The sequence below is a fragment of the Desmodus rotundus genome, chromosome 3, assembly GCF_022682495.2.
Source record: "Desmodus rotundus isolate HL8 chromosome 3, HLdesRot8A.1, whole genome shotgun sequence".
NCBI classification, from domain to species: Eukaryota; Metazoa; Chordata; class Mammalia; order Chiroptera; family Phyllostomidae; genus Desmodus; species Desmodus rotundus.
The window spans coordinates 61,846,797-61,866,113 of NC_071389.1; the positions used below are offsets into that span (position 1 = coordinate 61,846,797).

The window sequence follows — 19,317 nt, forward strand, 5'->3', positions numbered from 1 at the left end:
CTTTTAACTTGAAGTAAAAACAAATTCAGAATGGCTGAGGAAAAAATAGTCCATTTAGGCCTGGTGAAGAAAACCAGGAACATCTTAGAAGAGAATAAAGCATTAGTAAAATAGATACTAAATTTTATCTTAATGATTCTTTAGTCATTAATGGTTCTTTAGTAATTTGCTTTTAGGAGAGCTATCTCATTTCACAACACATTTAAAAAAATATCAAATTGGAAAATGTACTGGTCTCTTCCTCCAATCATTTTGCCACCAGGAAACCTATACGTTTGGACCACAAGGCCTTACATAATGGTGGTTCAATGTCAGTTAGACCAGCCCTGCACAGACACTGCCTCGGAGAGTCATTGAGCTCATGGACATTGGAATTGGCCAGTCTGTTACTGAGGAAACCAGGGATCGGCCACCTGGTGCCTTTGCATATGACCGAGCAATTAGTGTTGAAGGAAACAGGTTTTTATTTACAGGGTTCCAACCTCAGGGGGGCCAAGAGCACTCTGGCTCAGAACCCTCCTTTTCCCCAAGACCCAGAACCTCCCTTGCCTCCCAAAAGGCTGCAAGCCAAAACCACACTCAGAAGTTCCCCATCTCCTCATCTGTCCAATAGCTGGTCCCACAAACAGAACTCCATCCTCTGGAATGTGCACTTGTGGGTTCCAGAGTCGCCTTCCTCTCAGAGAGAGCAGCTCTCTCCTTCAGGATCTGGGGTGTGCTGGTCTCAGCCTCCATGTAGTGGTTCAGGAAAACATGTGTCGTGTTACATGGCATCATGAAGGATTTCAGGGAGGCACACTTCCTAAGAGAGTGACTTCTCCATACATCCTTCAGAAAAGCAGAAGTCTGCAACTCAGCATTCCTGGTCACAGTTCAGCTCTAAGCATCTCTCACAAGCCTGGGTGGCTAGGTAGGTCCTGTATCTCCATTAGTTCTGCTGCCATATTCTCCAGTCAGACCTCCCAGCAGACCTCCTCTCTCACTGTCAGGCCTCATGGCAGACCCAGCTCTCTCTCTTTAAGCGCACCCTCATTTAAATGCTCAGCCCAAAACTTCCTGTGTGACCTCATATCCAGTCCTTCCTATGGCGTGTTAGTGTCCACCATTTTTGCCAGTTCCCCAGTGTTTTTTACCCTCTTTTGGCTGCCATCTTTAGTTGGGGCAAAAGTTTCCAGTGACAGACAGGTGTCTGGGCATCCGGGGTGGGCATCTGCCCCCTGCCTCTTACACAGGTGCAGTGTGAACCCCCACTCCCTCATGTTTTCACAGTCACATACATAATTTGCCCTGGGTGGCAGCCCTCTTTTCTTCAGGAAGGCATAGCTATTAACTTGCTATTGTTATGCAATGTATCTTGAACACAGTACCATCCCTTTTCCTTTCCCCCAATCAAGGATTATGGAGGTTATTCTCTGCACCCTGTTACAAGACTGCATTTTAACTGCACTTAGGAGTTGTGTGACCTTGCAATATCAGTCTACCTCTCCAACCCCTGCTCCCCTGACCTAGGTTGGTACTCCACTTCTCCAACTTTTGGAGTGCTTGTTTTTAAAGTGGAGATTATAATGGTGACGATCTCATAGGGTTGCTGTGATAATTAAATGAAATGATGCATGTAGAAGCCCTAGTCCAATGCCTGACATACAGAGAACTCAATTTTAGCACTGTTACTATTACTACTATTGTTAAGGGAAAAAACTGTCTTCTGAACACTAGCTTTGTAAATCCAAGTTACATAAATAGACAGTGAATACTATAAACTATGATATTATACAAATAATCTGAGTGGTTGAATGAAAAGTAATTATACACAAATAATTTCAACCATGTTCACTGTTTTCCTTTGGAGATGAAACTGGAAGCAACACATCTCATTTGCCTCAGTTTCCTGCACTACTCCCCACCCCTTGTTCCATTTATAATGGACATTGTAATGATTCTGTATGGTCCAGAATCATTAAGTCCCTTAGTAAAGTATAAAATTATGCTTTATTTTGAAAATTCATGACAATTTCATTATAAAAATCCAGAGGCATCTCTTCTTAATGTCTCCGGCTGTCACACCCAGGAGAAATCCTGGCAGGTAGTACCGTTCTAGGACAACCAATGACTCTCCGCAAAACGACAAAAAGAAGAAAGTGTCACTTTCACTGTGCTTCTGATGAAGATTTTTTTTTTCTGCTTTCAATGTAGAATATTTGGTTTCCTGACTGATAGATAGATGTTTCTTTGTTAAGGTCCCACTGGCCCAGGATTCACTAAAAGGAATTCAAATAGGCAACTCCTAGAGGCTGTAGAGCAAAGTGCTTAAATTCACAAGCTTTGGAATTGAACAACTTGGTTCAAATCCTTGTTCTGAGAGTTATTCATTGTTTGGGCAAGTTACTTATACTGAGACTCAGTTTCCTTTTCTGTAAAGTGGGTATTAAAAGCTGTTTTTCCCTGGCAGGGTAGTTGTCATGAATAAAATGGGACACATAAAGCACTTATCATGGTGTCTACCCACAGCAAATGTTCATTAAATATTACTTACTATCTATTCAATTGTAGTCTGGGAAGCCAGAAAATCCGAACTGACCGTGTACCACTGCCACCATTGCTGACTTACTCATCCACTGAATGGATGTGTGCGGAGTAGCCGATGCTGTGTCAGGCCTGTGCACAAGGCTTCAGCTACTTTGTTGAAACCCTCCTCAGGAGATCTGCACCAGAGACTGTGAGCTCCGTGAGGACAGCACCTCTGCTCTGACGTGGACAGCTGCATCGCTGTGGGCCTGGCATGGTGCCTGCCAGATAAGAGATGCCAACAAGATGTTGGGTGTTTTTGAATGGATAAATGAGCAAGGGATGAATGAGTGATACAAGGATGATAAAGATGAACTCCTTGACCCCAGGAACACATATTCTAGCTGGAGTGAGAATTAGGCCCCCAAAGGGGGAATGGAAGCAGGGAAGATAAGGAGGGCATTTCATGCAGTGCTATCACCATGAGTAAAATACCAAAAAATTCTATTAGAGTTATGCTAATATAGTTCAGCAATAATGGCAAAAGAACGTGGAACCAAACTTTGACATTTCTAACAAAAAACACAGGAATATCTTTATTAGTTATCATAGAAAAAAGAAACAAGTCAAGTCTATACCTCAAGTCAAAGGATAGAAAGGAATATACTGTCACGTACTCTTCTATGTTAGGTCACCAAATCCTGCCCCGGTGCCCCTATTCGCCTTTGGTTAGGGGTGTCAGTCACTACCCCTCTCCTCCACCCTAGGGCTAGTTAGGAAAAGACACAGGACAAGTAGGGATCAGGTATCAGCTTAATTCAGGGTAATGACCAAGTGGGAGAACTGGTAAGGTCTTCTACTTTCCAGTGAGAACTGAACAGCCTCCTCCAGCAGGGTGAATCTGATTAAAAAACCCATTTGAACTATCCTTCACTCCACCCACCTATCCTAAGATGTTCCAGGAGGAAACAGGAAACAGAGGTGCAGGACATGCTCTGCTGAGCAGAGAGAAAATGGTGGAAGCTGCTTCCCACTTTTGAAGCAAATGGCCTGCCAATCCACTAAAAAATGTGGCTGATCAAGGGGATTAGCCACTTCCTGGCATGCATCAAAGGGCCAGAATGGTTCACTGAAATGGTTTCCTTTAAGGAAACATGAGAAAAAGAAATAAAGGTCCCTGCCTCTTGCACTCCACATGCAACTTTTTATTCAGGAGAGAGAGAATCCTATATTGTTTTATGATGAAACAGATGCTCATTCTTCTCCTGCAGATAGCAGAAAGCCAAGCATTCTGACTTGACTTATTTTACCCCCTAACTAGGAATGGACTGATAAGACAAACTTACTAATAACAAAGTAATAACCAAAATAAGGGACTACAAATCAAATATCCTAAAACCGAAGTCATTTTATGGTTAATTTGCCTTATAAGTAATAATCTGGGGGAAATGGAATCATTTAGTTACCTGGGAGTGCATTCTCAAATAGCTCGTCTTGGAGACAACATAAGGAAAAAATATTGCCCGTATTCAATATGTTTTATTGAGATTTTATTTTGGTCATGAGGATTCCAGATATAGAACCTTACAATTTTTTGAGACTGCATCTATGTTAGCCCTGTTAAAGAAACAGACTGTGGGGTCATGAAAGCCTTCCCACATTTTTTTTTTTTGTCTGTGTGCCTGAAGAAGGCCTAAATATATTTTTTTCCTCTTTGGAAAAATCTTGGCCTTGTTCTGTTGTATCCCAGCCACTTTTTCATAATAAAATCTTGGGCTTATTGTCATTATTTATTGAAAAAAATCAGGGAGGACTGCCTGAAGAACACACAGTCTACTCATCCAGAAATTCTGAAAAGTACATTTGAATTAAGACAAGTACCATATGATTCCACTTATGTGTGGAATTTAATAAACAAAATAAACTAACAAACAAAAAGCAACAGACTTGTGGATACAGAGAACAGACTGCCAGTTGTCAGAGGGGAGGGGAGCTTGGGGGGCTGGATAAAAAAGGTGAAGGGATTAAGCCAAAAAAAAAAAAGAAGAAAATAAAAAAAGAAAAAGAAGAAACCTTCCTAGATATAGACAACAGTATGGTGATTACCAGAGGGAAAAGGGCGTGGGGAGGGAGTAGAAGACCGGGAAAAGAGGGGATAAATGGCGATGGAAGGAGACTTGACTTGAACACACAATACAATATACAGGTGATGTATTATGGAACTGTACACCTGACACGTATATAGTTTTATTAACCTATGTTACCTAATAAATGCAATCAAAAAAGTTTACCTACTCTAATACTCAATTCACAGGGAGTTGCACCTACAATAGGAATGTGATAGATGGCGCTATTTATATCATCACACACTGCCCATGTGGGGTCCCCAAGATGGAATTCGTCTCTGAGCTTAGTAGTAAGAACACTTTCACTTCTCCTAAGTAACTCATATATATTTTTTTAACCTTTGGGTCTTCAAAGGCTGAAACACCTACTTGGCTCACCTCTTAATGCAAACAGAAAGCTTAGAGTGAAATCTGTGACCCATCTGCAACAGTGTGTAAATCATGCATATCATTAATTGCATTCCCAGCTCTATGTGATGGTAATTATTCTTATTTTCTCCTTTATCTATATTTTGATTGATTCTACTTTGTATTTTACATATCCTTCTAAACTGTTTTATATCTGTGCAGCATAATGATACATAAATGGAAAACATAACAATGTATGTGTGATTCCATTCTTCAATGTTGTGGCAGGCAATTATCTGGAGTTTCTGGAATATTTGGGCTGGAAAGTGAACACTTCTGAGTCCACTAGACTAACACGCTCTTTCATTGGTAAAATTTGGTGCTGTGTACAAACTGCCTTCGAGTACTTAGAAGTAGCTATGAAAATATACTGTGTTGACACAGGCTAACAATAAAATGATGACGGAAATGTTCCCTTTTTCCAAGAGCCTAGAATGCCAAAGTGAGAAGGGAGACTACTATGAAAACTTGAAATTTATTAAAATTGAAATCTTCCATTATTGACACCTTTTTACCTGGATTTACTCATATTCTGGGAGCACGAGAGAAGGACTAAATATACCAGAAATACAAAAGATAACAGCATATACAGAATAGCATGGGTGCTATATATGTTAAGGAAAAAAGGATGTGATGAGGCTAAAATAAACGTTTATTTTGAATTATAAGAGAAGTAATTTTTGAGCTATTTAAAAATTTCTATCATTGAACTGTACAATCAGATATGGCTATATACGAATTTTCACAAAGAAGCATTATTACTCTTATTTGAAAGAAAACATTTTCATAAACTGTTCTGCACTTTGTTCTTTTCTAATGTCTTGAAAATCAAGTCTTTTAAAAGTTCACCTTATATTTCTCTTTTCCAGAGTCTAACTATGAAATTTTTTCCATAATCAGTCTTTCTTATTTTTCAGCTTTACCCATTATTTTTCTTTTTAATTTTTCTTTTTTAATTGTTGTTCAAGTACAGTTGTCTCCATTTTCACCCCACCACACCTCCCTGCCCCACCCATCCCCACCTCCCACCCTCAAACCTACCCCCTTTGGCTTTGTCCATGTGTCCTTTATACATGTTCCTTGATGCTCCGCCCCCCCCACTATCCCTTTTCAGTCTTTCAGCCAATAGTAAATGAGACTACTACCCAAATTGTTTTATAGACAAACTATTTTAAAAAGACAATATATATGAATTTCCCACACGATTTTAGATTCAGATTAATTTGATAATTTCTTCTGAAATCTATAATTTCAATAACAAGTACCACATGCTTTATAGATTTTCTGGTAACTACAAGTGACCAGAATTTTCATTTCTAGAAAACAATTAACTAATAAAAATCTTCTTAGAATTCTTGTTTTTCCTCCAAAAATATTAGTTTAACCCCAACAGATACCTGCGTTCTTAAGAGAGCCGTGTGTGTGTGCATGGAGGAGTGCCTGCTGCAAGCCATAAGAAGGGATCTGTGTGTGTTGGCCGTGGGCTGGGACACTCCTTCCTTTCAGGGCTTCTGAGGGTTTGATCTGGAGACTAACGATAGCAAGTTTGAGGGAATTTTAATCTTGGAAACGTCAACTCCCAGGTTAATGAAACAGAATTACAGAACAGAAGTAAAACAAAATAGAAAAGTTACATCCAAGGAAAATCTGAGAAGAACCATTCAAAACGTGCGAGACACACTACAGTTAAGATGTACTCGAAGGCTCAGTTGTGTCAGGGCAGCCTAAACATCCCCAAGCTCCACTATTCAGGAATCTTATTTCCAGGCACAGTGTCCTGGAGCGCTTGCAATTTTTCGGTTGGAACTCCCAGTACTTTTCTTTAAAAATAGCCTAAAGTCAGAAACTGAAGTACTGATCTATTTTTCAACCCCCAAGTTGCTCCTTAGTCAACATAACATTGAACATTTCTGAACGAAGGGATTCTTAAGGCTGGCTGTGGTTCAGGCAAGTCCTAAACTTAGTAAAGGGAAAAATAAGTTATCCACAAAAGAAAAAAGTTATGTCTCTCTTCAGTTGGAAAAAGATCTATTTCACTCTTAATGTTGATTTATGATTTAAATCACTTCAGATTTTATTTTGGACCATTGATCTGTAATTTAACATAATTGTTAAAAAATGAAAATTTTGGTGTATTTTGTCAGGTTGTTTACTAGAAGAATAGTTCAATGGGTAGTATCATAAAACATAGTTCCCTTTGTGTGATTGCTTACAAATGGATACACGGTGTACTCTTGGCAACAGTTACATGCTACATTTTAACAATGTAATTGTTGACAATAAGACATTAAGTTAATACAAAACAATTTCTGTATCTTAAATCATAGCTATATCCCTCCTGCTACTTTTAATAAGATAAAAAAATCATTCTATGCTAGTTTTAACAGTAAATCTCTAATATGTTTTAAATCCCACAGAGAAATATAAAACTTTATGGAATTTTCCTTTAAGAACTGCATATTGTATTTCACAAATAAAGCTAATCAAAAATTCAGAGCAACATTACAATTCATGAATATTAAGAATTCAATGACCTCCATTTGAGAGGATCCCCTTTTCAGAGGAAGCCACTGGGACATAAAGACCCATTATACATGCAACTTCTACCTGTAGGATGGCAGGTGACAAACCCTGCAAGACCATATTCTAGAAGGTACTGCTAAGCTTCATGTGTCCTTACCATAGCTGACTGCCATCAAACTGCCATCCAAAACTGCTTTAGGGAAGCAGTTCCTCCGCAATCTTTTCAACAGATTCCCTGTTTTAACATCCACCTGTGTTCCTGCAGAACAGTCTGACCCGGATTGAGCCATGGAGCAAATAATAACACTAACTGCAACTCCAGACAGAAAAAAATAGAAGTTAATTTTCCAGACTCTTGTGGGAATACAGAGCATGTCTGTTGAAACTGACTCCAAGAGTTCAATGATACTGTAGACTCAAGTATTTCTTTATATTCCACGTAATGGCTTTTCCGTTCTTGGTGTTTTATAACACACTACTGAGCCACGATTGAGAAAGTGAGGGAAGTTCTCTCTCCTTCTCCCTCCCTTTCTCTCTCTCTCAAGTTGAATTATACAAAAATCATAATTGCAAAGAGAAATTCTAACAGGAAGCCACAAGAGTTGTGCCATTTAGTGCTCTTATTGAATGCCACCACTGTAATTTAAGTCAGTTTATGCCATTTTCCTTATTTGCGGGGAACATCATTTCTTTAGGCATTAAGACTATATTTAATTTTTTTTTTTTTTTTGCCAGGGAATGACTGGCTCTACAATCTTGCCTTGGAGAACCTGATACTGCACCCTCACTGTCATTTTTGACTCTGTTCTATCTTCCTTTGGCAAAGACGGACAGGTTCTTTCGCTGATACCACTGTTAACCTACACAAGCCCCTCTCTTTTTAAACAGGGGCCACTAGGTTCTCTATCAGTTTTATACAGCTGCCACTTCACGTTTTTCCACGAGCAGAGATTCTGGCAATTCTCTTCAGTTTAATTCAGTAGGCAGGCCAAATGGGTTTGATCCCATTTGGTCTACAATCTAGCATAACAAAGATTACCTAAAAGAAACACGGGTTAAACTATATCTAAGATTATACAGGGAAACAGTCAAACACCTGAGGAAAAGCTCTTGTTTTTCCCTGACATTAAAAATTGTACTGTAAAAATAATGTACTTGGTTCTATAATGGGAGTACATCATCAAATTGTTAGTACAGACACAGAAATATTTCCTCTAATAAAACACAGGTGTCAGGAAGCTTAAGCATACAAACAGGGTCACTCATTTTGGGGAAGTTTGCTTTAACGTCTTAAAAAGTAATGTTCTGGATCGACAGAACAGGGCTGGTACTAAGGCATGGTTCATTCCCTGCTCCACAGTTAGCTGGGGAACACTTGTTCCTTGGCTGAAATTAAGGTGCCCTCGATGAAGTCCTACTTTATAGCAGTAAATAGTAAACTGGAGATGGCATGTTGGACTAGAAGTCTTAAAAGATGCTGGGGTCCACAAGGAGAAAGAGAAGACTTCATTGAGAAAGAAGGCCAAGGTGTGAGACTCTTCCATGTGCTCTTATCCCAAGTTCCCCCGCAGGAGATGAAGGATCTGTCCCACTCACCCAAATACATTTCTGTTGACATTAGACGTAAAACAAAAACACTAATGTTGCCAACTTCAAACAAAAAGCGTTTAGTTATAGGCATTTAAGAGCATATTGGTATTAGCCTCCAACAGTTTCAGAGAAGCTGAGAACTGACACTTATCCAGGACCCACTGTGTGCCAGGGCTATCATGTCTCCTCATATGAATCCTGCAGCAACCTGGTGTGGTGTGCCTTATTATGTTACAGGTGTGGAGGCTCGGGCCCAACGAAGATGTGTAACTTGTTCAAGGTTACACCATCTAGAACATGGAACAGCCAGATCTTAACTCAGGCAGGCCTGTCAAACTTCAAAGCCCGCATTCTATCTCAGAAGCTTCATCTTTATGAGAGATGTATGGAATAGAATTTTATCCTGGTAAACTATGAAAAACACCCAAATCCAATATGTGTTTTTAAAACTTGTTTTTCAGTTACGATATATTATGCTCACTTTTTTTCTTTAAATTTATAGTCAAAATTATCCCTTTCCTCTCATCAAAACAAATGATTAACCTCTATAATGAACTATAAGAGTCTCAATAATATAGAATTATCAATAAGTCCAAAAGGAACATAAATAAAGCAACTATTATACATTTTGTTTTATTTTTAACAACTCTTATATATTTTAAAACTTGAAATATTCAGGAATAATATATACATATTCAGGAACATAATATGGTTCACACATTCACAAATTATAAGTTGAAAAAATTACATTTCATTCTTTTATGGTAGTTTTTTACTTTTACATTAAAAAACTGTATCAAAGCTTTAAAATAAAATGCTAAATTACAAAGAACATCTTTATGACTGAAAGAGAAATGATAAAAATGTATTTAATAAAAATGAAAGAAAACTTTCACTTGAAACATATAAAAACAAACACACATTATATGTCTTTAAGAGTTTAATCCTTCCTAGTTGAATTTTTGTTTTTAGTATCTGTGTCCACTTTTTAATTATTTTTTTTAAAACAATTTTATCTATTTATTTTTAGCAGAGGGGAAGGGTGGGAGAAAGAGAGGAGAGAAACATCAATGTGTAGTTGCCTCTCATGTGCCCCCTACTGGGGACCTGGACTGCAACCCAGGCATGTGTCCTGACTGGGAATTGAACCAGCGACCCTTTGGTTCGCAGGCTGGCACTCAATTCACTCAGCCACACCAGGCAGGACTATGTCCACTTTTTAAATGTTTCCATTTCCACTGCACACATATTTTTGAAGAGTTAAAAACAGGTAGTTTTCTCCCGTATTTTCACAAGTAGAAAGTCTTCCAGCTGCTCATCAACTTTCCCATTGCCTCAATATTAAAGATGTGACAAAGTTTTAATTACTAATTTAGGAAAGAGGAGACATTTTAAAATTTAATGCATTTTGCCCTTTTCCATAGACATGTAGAATGAAGCCTCAGTACGCTTGAAAAAAATCTCTTAGCAACAGAGAGTGGAGCTGCCCAACAATGGATGATTCATTGATTTAGCTTGAATGTGCAGAATGTCTGCCAAAAGGTCTGAATAAACTCACATTGCTAGACACTGTGGTAAAATGTACCCTGACCTCTTTTAAAACTCTATCAGAGCGGAAAGTCAAACTTACAGCTTTCCAGCAATTCACTGGCATCTGGAAATACACTTGAATTATAATATCTGCTTTTACAATAACCGATAGACTTTCTTAAATTATCATTTTCACCTAATTAGATAATAGATGCTACTAATTGAAGATTTCAAGGGGACAATGCCACCGTGTTTATAAGCACTAAAAATAATGGTTGCCCATTCAATTTAAATCTGAAAGGAGGCTTTTTGAAATCTGACACTGAAAGAACTGATTGTTAGGTTTTTACAATATTGACACAAGAATTATGCAAGATTACCCTAAACAATAATTTATACATTTAAAATTGTTAAATATTATATAACAGATACCTAGTATCTGTTAGTTTATGCTTATATGTAGAGATTTATATCAGAATATCCTATTTTACGTTTACATGAAATTCAAAAGAGTTCAGTTCTTTTGCTTACATTTTCCACTTGTCTCTTCCAGCATCCTTTTTAGGGGTGAATATTATTTCTCCTGCTGAAAGATGATGCACATGGAATTTAAACTGTTTGCTTGAGCTCTTAGTTATTCAAAGGCAGGTCCAAGTTTACAATAAAGATTTTCTAGTTTAAGATTGGGAGTTAGATCGATTGCTCTACTTCACCAATCACAACTTTAGCAGCAATATTAAAAATAATCAATGAAACCAAATCCTTTTTTTCCAGTGTTTGACAAAGACATACTTTGTTTTGCTCTTAACAGACATTCCTTCTCCTTCTTTTCCTCCTCTTCCTCCTGCTCCTCCTCCTCGGTCTCCTCTCCTTCGTGCTCTCTGTCTTTTCCTTGCATTGTTTTTTTTTGGTAAAATATTCAAACAATAAAGATTAATTAAATGATTAATCCTCTCTCCATTTCTGGTCCTTCTCTCAGAGGTAACCATGTTATCAATTTGGAACATTCTCTTTCATACTGTTTTCTGGGCATTTAAATAATTATATAAACAGATGTTTTTTTAGATATATAATTTTGATTTGTTTTTCTCTAATATATTGTCACATTGTTCTACAAATTAGTTTCTTTTAAATTTTTTTATTGTTGTTCAATTACAGCTGTCCCCATCTTTCCCCCATTAGTCTTCCCTGCTCTGCCCAACCCTCTGTCCCCAACATTCAATCTACAAATTAGCTTTTTTTTAAACAAAAACACTGTTTGGAAATCTTTTCATATTTGCACATATAAATCTACTTCACTTAAAAATGCTTCAAAGTATTTCATAATATGTACCTTATTTTCTGAAAAGGGGCAAATTATACAATCCACTAAAAATGTAGCTGTTCTTTCAGCATAAGCTAGATGATAAACAGAATGAAACAGGAAAGTATGAAGAAGTATAGATAACTGAGGATATTTAATTCTTTACGTCCTTCACTGATGACAATTCTATGCACCTGATAGCAGTAGAATCATAAATGGACTTGTTACATTGGACAATTTGGACCCATCAGTTAAGAGGATGGGAATTTTGCAAGGAAGGGGCCATGTCCACTGGGGGATCACAAAAGGTGAAGAGGGCTTTCTGGAGCAAAGCTGAATAAATCCATGGTGGTTCCTCTCATCATGGAGCCAATAGCCGAACTGTACACACCCTCTGTCTTCATCTCTTCCTCTCCATCCCCACAGTCACAGTTAGTCCGAACTCCCAGCATTTCTAGCATAAATTATTGCAGGAGCCCCTAAGTGGTTTTCCTGAGTCTAGTGTTTTGACCTTCTAGTCCACAGCAGAGATATTCCCAAACAGCATGTTATGACCACGTTGTGGGACTTACAAAATACCTTCATTATTTTCCCTTAAACTAAAATATGAAGGGGGACCCCAAACACGGAATTTATTTATTAAAAATTGTATATTTATTCTTTTTAAATAGATTTTATTTATTTATTTTTAGAGAGAGGGTAAGGGAAGGAGAAAGAGAGGGAGAGAAACATCAGTGTGTGGTTGCCTCTCATGTGCCCCCTACCAGGGACCTGGCTCGCAACCGAGGAATGTGCCTTGACTGGGAATCGAACTTGCAACCTTTTAGTTTGCAGACCAGCACTCAATCCACTGAGCCACATCAGCTAGGGCTGTATTTATTCTTACATGTTTAAACATCAGTCACCTTCAAATTACTCTCCATTTGATGCAATACACCTATTGAGATGTCTTTTTCCACTGCCCAAAACAGTTTTTTAATTCATTGATTTTGATGCCTTTTAGTGCTTCTACCACTTTTTATTTCACCTCTTCCACATTGACAAAACATTTCCCTTTGAGGATTTTTTTCATCTGAGGAAACAGGAAACAAAAAAGTCACTTGGGGTGAGAGCGGGTGAATAGGGAGGTTGGGGCATGGGGGTCATACCATTTTTGGTAAAAAAACTGCTGAATACTCAGCATGGTGTGGGTAGGTTCACTGGTAAGTCACCCATCATGAAATGGGCAAATGCACTGAAAGAGTCTTCAAAAAAAAATTCAGTGATGCTGAACACAGCCTCTCACAACAACATCAGCTACTACGCTGATACAGATAGGTTCCTAGAACACTCACCTAACAGGAGAAGCCTGTACCACAGGGGGTCCACCCTCCAGAAGATAATTCTGCGTTTTCTGGGGGTTCCCCTTGTACGGAACAAAGCTTAACCATCTCAGCATGGCAATCATAGCTAACTTCCTAATTAGTCTCATTACTTTAAGTTCTAGCCAAATAGTTCTACCTACTGTTCTATAGAGATTCTTTGTTACACCTCTATGCTTTTCTTTACATACTGCCGAAAATATCCTCCACCTTTCTGCATCTGGAACTCCTACTCATCCTCCTAGACCCAGCTTAAACACTGCCTCTTTTGAGAAGGCTATCTAACTCCCACAGCAGCTGTTTACTTCTGTGCTCCCAAAGCCGTCTGCATTCACCTTGATGGTATTTCATGTCATTTCAGCATTATTGGTAATGCATATATGAGCTTCCAACACTGTGTACAGGAAATGCTACTTATTGGCTAAAACCAATTTTGAGGGTCCTATGCTAAAGTTTTCATGAAAACTTACTATTGGACATGACTCATTATTCCACCAGTCTTTATCCCTACTTGAGATGTTGGATTAAAAGTTAACTGGGCAGATTCAATGCCTATTGTGATCATAAGAATTCTCTTATGTATATACCAACAGGGAGTATAAAAAGATAGATCTTAAAAAATTCCTTCAAATTAATGTTTATCTCCTTTCACAAAAATGGAAAATGAGATTTTAGGTTTAGGTACTGAATGTGATTTAGTTTAGAATGTGTAATTTCATTACATTTTAAAAGATAATTCTGCAGTGATAGGCATGACCTAGTCCCAGGAATATTTTGATTCTCAATTTTACTTAACTTTATCTCATTAGTAATCAATTCTTTGCTTCTCTGATGGGATGCCAAAGCAAATAAGGCAGTGAGAGAAAGAACCCCTTGCTTCTGATGTAACAACCTTGGGGAATAGGACCAACAATGGAGGGAGACACGGCATCAGCACAGTCATCATCACAGGGCGGCGGGGCTGTTGTAGACGGTATTGCTCATCCACGGGGCTGAGATAATGTCTTAAGACCCAGTTCTATCCAATTATGTTTATCAGAGGTCCTCCGATTGAGCACCTGGCAGGAACCCAGACCAGCAGTTTTGGTCTAGCCCACAAAAAATCACAGCATCGCAGAACCCAGTGTGGGGCCTGTGAAACTATTCAGCCACTGTCACTCATGAAACAGATCAATAACAGTTTGACAGAGAAGCAAGAGTCCAAGAAATAGCAATAAATTGTTATGGATTGCTCAAATTAAATTTTCACACAGCTTTTTAGAATAGATAGAATTACTGCCTAAAGAAAGTAGGCTGGAGGGTTTTTGTTGTTGCTTTTGCATGGTTTTAAAAATAATTACCTTCACAAAGCAGTTAGAGGTGCTAGAACAAAGAATTATAAATTAAACATCTGAAACAATTGCAATAAGTAGCTTTGAGGAAGATTTTTAAAGCCAACTACAAGTATTCAGGTCAAGTAGGACAAAGAGAAGACTTCATCTAGCTGGAAAGCCAATTAGAAGGATAAGGGACCTGACTTAAGCAGGACGCTCCTTTGACTGACAAAGTCAATGTTGACTCTGATGGGGGGACTGAGAGTGTGTTGATTATCCCACTGTGCTGTCGTGATGTCTGTCTTTCATCTCTGGATCCCAGTCCTTAGCAAAATGACTGCTCAGTGTATATCTGTGTAGATCCAGACGCCAGGGCAGCAGACAATTAATTCTAGTGGGCCCGAAATGGAACGACTGGGAGAAAGACGTCTGCAGTTCCTGATCGCTGCCATGATGACAACTGCTGAGCCGTTTGAGGGCAAACTGTTGTGTTCACTACCATTCGCAGGCTCCCCATGGAGACTGCTGCTGAGGGATCCTTAGAAGTACTCTGGCCCTGCTGGCTTCTGCTCTGCACTGTACAGGCCAATCTATAGCTGGAAAAGGAATTAGAAAGGGATAAAAGCAGAATCTTTACCTTACCCAGGCCTGGAGGAATTTTCTGCACTGATATCATCAGTACTTCCTTCTAAATTATCCTGCCAATGTAGAATGTACTTGTAGAATTTAGGAAAGAAAGAGGCATTGGACGGATTTTTTAAAAAAATTCCTTAATGTAACAAATTCTAGGCATAGTATTAGTGGTAGAAAATTGAACTTTTTGAAAACTAATTTTAAAACATTTTGGTTTAAGGCCCAGAAGAGTCTCTCATTTATTGTAAACTCTCATTATAATTCAACTCTATCTGACAACAAGAATTTATTGAATGTGAAGTCTACTATACCATGCTAGATGTTTTAATGTTATTAGTTAAATGATACAAATGGACACAAAAATACTCTGCTGTTGGAACACCGAATTTCACCTTTTAGGGTCTTCTACCAATTGTTTCCTCTCTTAGCAAACCATAACGTCCCCTCCACTTAGGGAAGACCCCCTTCCTATGGCTATGGCCTCTTCATGATTGTGCCTCTGCGTGTTTGCTTGGTCATCCCCCTATCTAAAGTCTTCCCCTCTGCTTCACTATCAATCAGTTGCTAAGATGCAGCTCAAAGTCCCCCTTGCTTCTCTCCTAATCCCACCTCTTCCCACCTTCATTATGCGGAAGGCATCACCGATGATTGCTCCGCCAACAGTTGGAGGGAGATGGGGTGGATGGAAAAGACACTCTCTCCAATCTTGGGAAAGCACAAAGTTGGTTCTCTAGGGAATAATGAAGCCTCTCAAGAAAAATACAAGTAGTAAATGTATACTAATATAAAATAATTTGAGGAAAGGTTATTTTGTTAATGTATTTTGAAATATACAGCTGGGGTAAAATACAAAATAAATTCATCACTGTGTACACATGGGTAGAATGAATAAAAGTAAAGAATTTTTAAACAATCTATAATAGTACTCAGAACCCACATATCATCTCGCGACATGACTATTACCACTATCAAGTTCATTTCGATGGAATCAAGAAAACTCAGAGTTCTTTAAACTACTGAACCAAATCTCTGATATCAGGAAGTAAAGGAAATTTACTTATAGTTTTACCATATAAGGACACCAGATCCCAGGCCTGTGAACCTGTGCCTTCGCACATATTTTTTGCAGCTGCTGACACACTTCAGAGCCAAAGCTGAGCTTTGAGAGTTTGGATTCTTGTGTGTTGTGATAATCAGCTGGGGTTTGGAAATGCCTTAAAAAACCTAATGCTCTGGCACTTTAACAAAGCTTCTGAAAAAACAGTTTAACATCTGGAATCAAGTAGTTTGTGGAAGTCCAAGACCAACAGAGCAAAGAACATTGCTTTCAGTAATAGTTAAACTGTGGCACTTCCCTCTCCTTCATCAAATAAATGGGTTTATTTATAAAGGCTCTGAGGTGGTTTATAATAAGTAAAATACAGAACAGAAGCACGGTGTAGAACACTGGATGTTCTAGATACTTATCACTGAAAGTCTTTCCTAGATATGCTTCTTTATTTTTCACATAATTTTCTCTTTCAAAACTGAATTCTGAAAAAACCCCCAACAAACTACCAAAGTCAAGCCCCCTCCTTTAGCCTTTCTAAGAGACTGCAGATGGAGGATGGGTAAAGAAGCTATGGAGTCCATTGTTCACCTTGTCCTACAGGCTTCAGAAGAGGCAAAGACAATGACTGTGCATGTGTATTTCGTAAGTGTCTGATCAGATCAAGTACAAAAAGAAGTGGTTATTTCTACTGACTATTCACTAATTCTCTACAGAGTTCTAGGTATTATTTAAAACAACATATTAAAATGTGTTCTGTAGTAAAATAATAAAAAATGACGTCTACTGAGTGCTTAATATGTGTCAGGCACTATGCACTCAACTTCCAAAACAATTATTATCCTTTTCTTTTTATGATGAGTAATTGATACAGTGTGGTGTGGTGGAACTGGCAGAGAGAGACAACTAGAACAATGAAATAGAAGGGACATCCCAGAAACAGACCCACACATACATACAGGGACGTGACTCATTGGAAAGAGAGCGTTGTAGATTAGCAGGTAAAGGACAGAGCATCCAATAATGATGCCAGAAAAGTTAGTTCTCCACTTGGGGAAAAAAGGAAGAAAATGGATCCCTTCCTCATATAATATATATGAATACATTTCAAATGGAAGTAAGGTCTTAAATTTGAAAGACAGAATTCTAAGGCTTTTAAAAGATAATATAAGGAAAAGGATCTGACTACAGTAAAATTAAGAGCTACTATTCATCAAAAAAATATAGCATAGAATAAAAAGGCAAAACATATAACAAAAGATGTTTCCAGAACACATGAAGAACTTCTTTGAAAAAGGAAAACAACCCAATAGAAAAACAGGCAATCAATAGGCACAGATTAAAGAAGTGGAAAAGACCCAAACAGTGCCTGGCACATGGGAGGTACTCAAACAGTATTTGTTGAATGAATGAAAACACTAATGGTCCATAAACATGTGAAAAGATACCCAACCTCATGAATAATCAGAGAAATAAAACTCACAGTGGGACACCATTTCATATTCACTACACTGAAAAACACCAAAATCAAATAATACCCAATGTTGGAGGGGATGCAATGCAATAGGCACTTTCATCCATTGCTTGTGGGGACATAAATAAGAACAATCACTTTGGAAAACATTTTGGCATTACTTAGTATAGCTGAAAAAATATATATGTGTATGTGTATGTGTATGTGTGTATATACACACATGCACACACACACACACCTTACAACCCAGATGTACTCCTAGGTGTCAAACTGAGAGAATTTCTTGCATCTGTGGCCAGGGAGAGTTGTTTAAGACTATTAACTGCAGGACTGCTCATAACAGCAAGAAGCTGTAAACAGCTCAAATGTAAATCAGCAGTAGAATGGATGAATAAATTGTATATATTCATACTCTGGATTTACAATACACAGTAATGTTAAGCAAAAGAAGTCAAACAGAAAACATAAAGTATGATTCTATTGATGTAAAGGTCAAAACCAAACAAAATTAAACACTATCATATTTGGGAGGAAAAATGCATGGGTGATTAAGTTATAAGGAAAAACAAGGGACTAGGTTAACATAAAATTCAGATGAGTAGTTACCTCTGTGGGGAGGATTGTGACTGAGAAGAGGCATACAGGAGTCTTCTAAGTTTTGATTTCATAATCTGTGTAATAAATACACACATTCATTTATTATTTTTCTTTAAGCTGTTCAGTTATGTTCATACACTCTTCAGAATGTATAATGTGTTTTTTTTAATTCAACAACATATTTTTTTTAATTTAAAAAATCTTCTTTCAATTATAGTTTACATTCAATATGACAATACTTTGTATTAGTTTCAGGCATACAGCATAGTGGTTAGACAATCATCTACTTTACAAAATATTGCCCCTGATATTTCCAGTACCCACCTGGCCCCATACATAGTTATTATACTAGTATTGGATACATCTTCTGTGTTGTACTTCTCAATCCCATCACCTTTTTCACCCAGTCCCCTGACACCCCTCCTCTCTGGCAGTCGTCAGTCTAGGAGTCTGTTTCTATTTTCTTTGTTTATTTTGTTCTTTAGATTCCACATATAAGTGAAATCATATGGTATTTTTTTTGCTCTGACTGACTTATTTCACTAAGCATATTTCAATAATTAAAAAATGATATGTGGGCTGCATTTTTAAATAAATCAAATTCTACATGAATCCTACAATAGGAATTATCTACTTCTATAAATTATATCATGAAAGCCTTAGTAAAGCAAATAAAATAATTTTCTGATTTATCTATGTTATATTTATACTTCTGAGTTTTGAGCTTGCTTATGTTAGGGCATATTTACATAAAATTTACCTCAAGGTATGAAAAAACTAGCTCTTTCTTGAATTTTTTTTTTTTTTACTTTAAGCAAGTCACTCATGTTATCATAGTCTTTGTATGACTGTGATTTTGGTTTCCTTCTACAAATAGTATCTCATTAGTTTGATTATGCTCATGAA

At 37.8% G+C, this 19,317-nt stretch overlaps 1 protein-coding gene across 2 annotated transcripts in view; it reads right to left on the reverse strand.

Moving 5' to 3' along the window:
- Positions 1-19,317, reverse strand: part of DDAH1 (dimethylarginine dimethylaminohydrolase 1) — a 133,522-nt gene that overhangs the window by 69,267 nt on the left and 44,938 nt on the right. The window contains exon 1 of one of the 2 annotated variants that reach the window (XM_053920954.2): positions 18,421-18,441. The exons of the other annotated variant lie outside the window; for it this stretch is intronic. The gene's annotated coding sequence lies outside the window, so the exon portion shown is untranslated. Of the gene's footprint in view, positions 1-18,420; positions 18,442-19,317 lie in introns of those variants that run through there. 2 annotated transcript variants of the gene reach the window in all.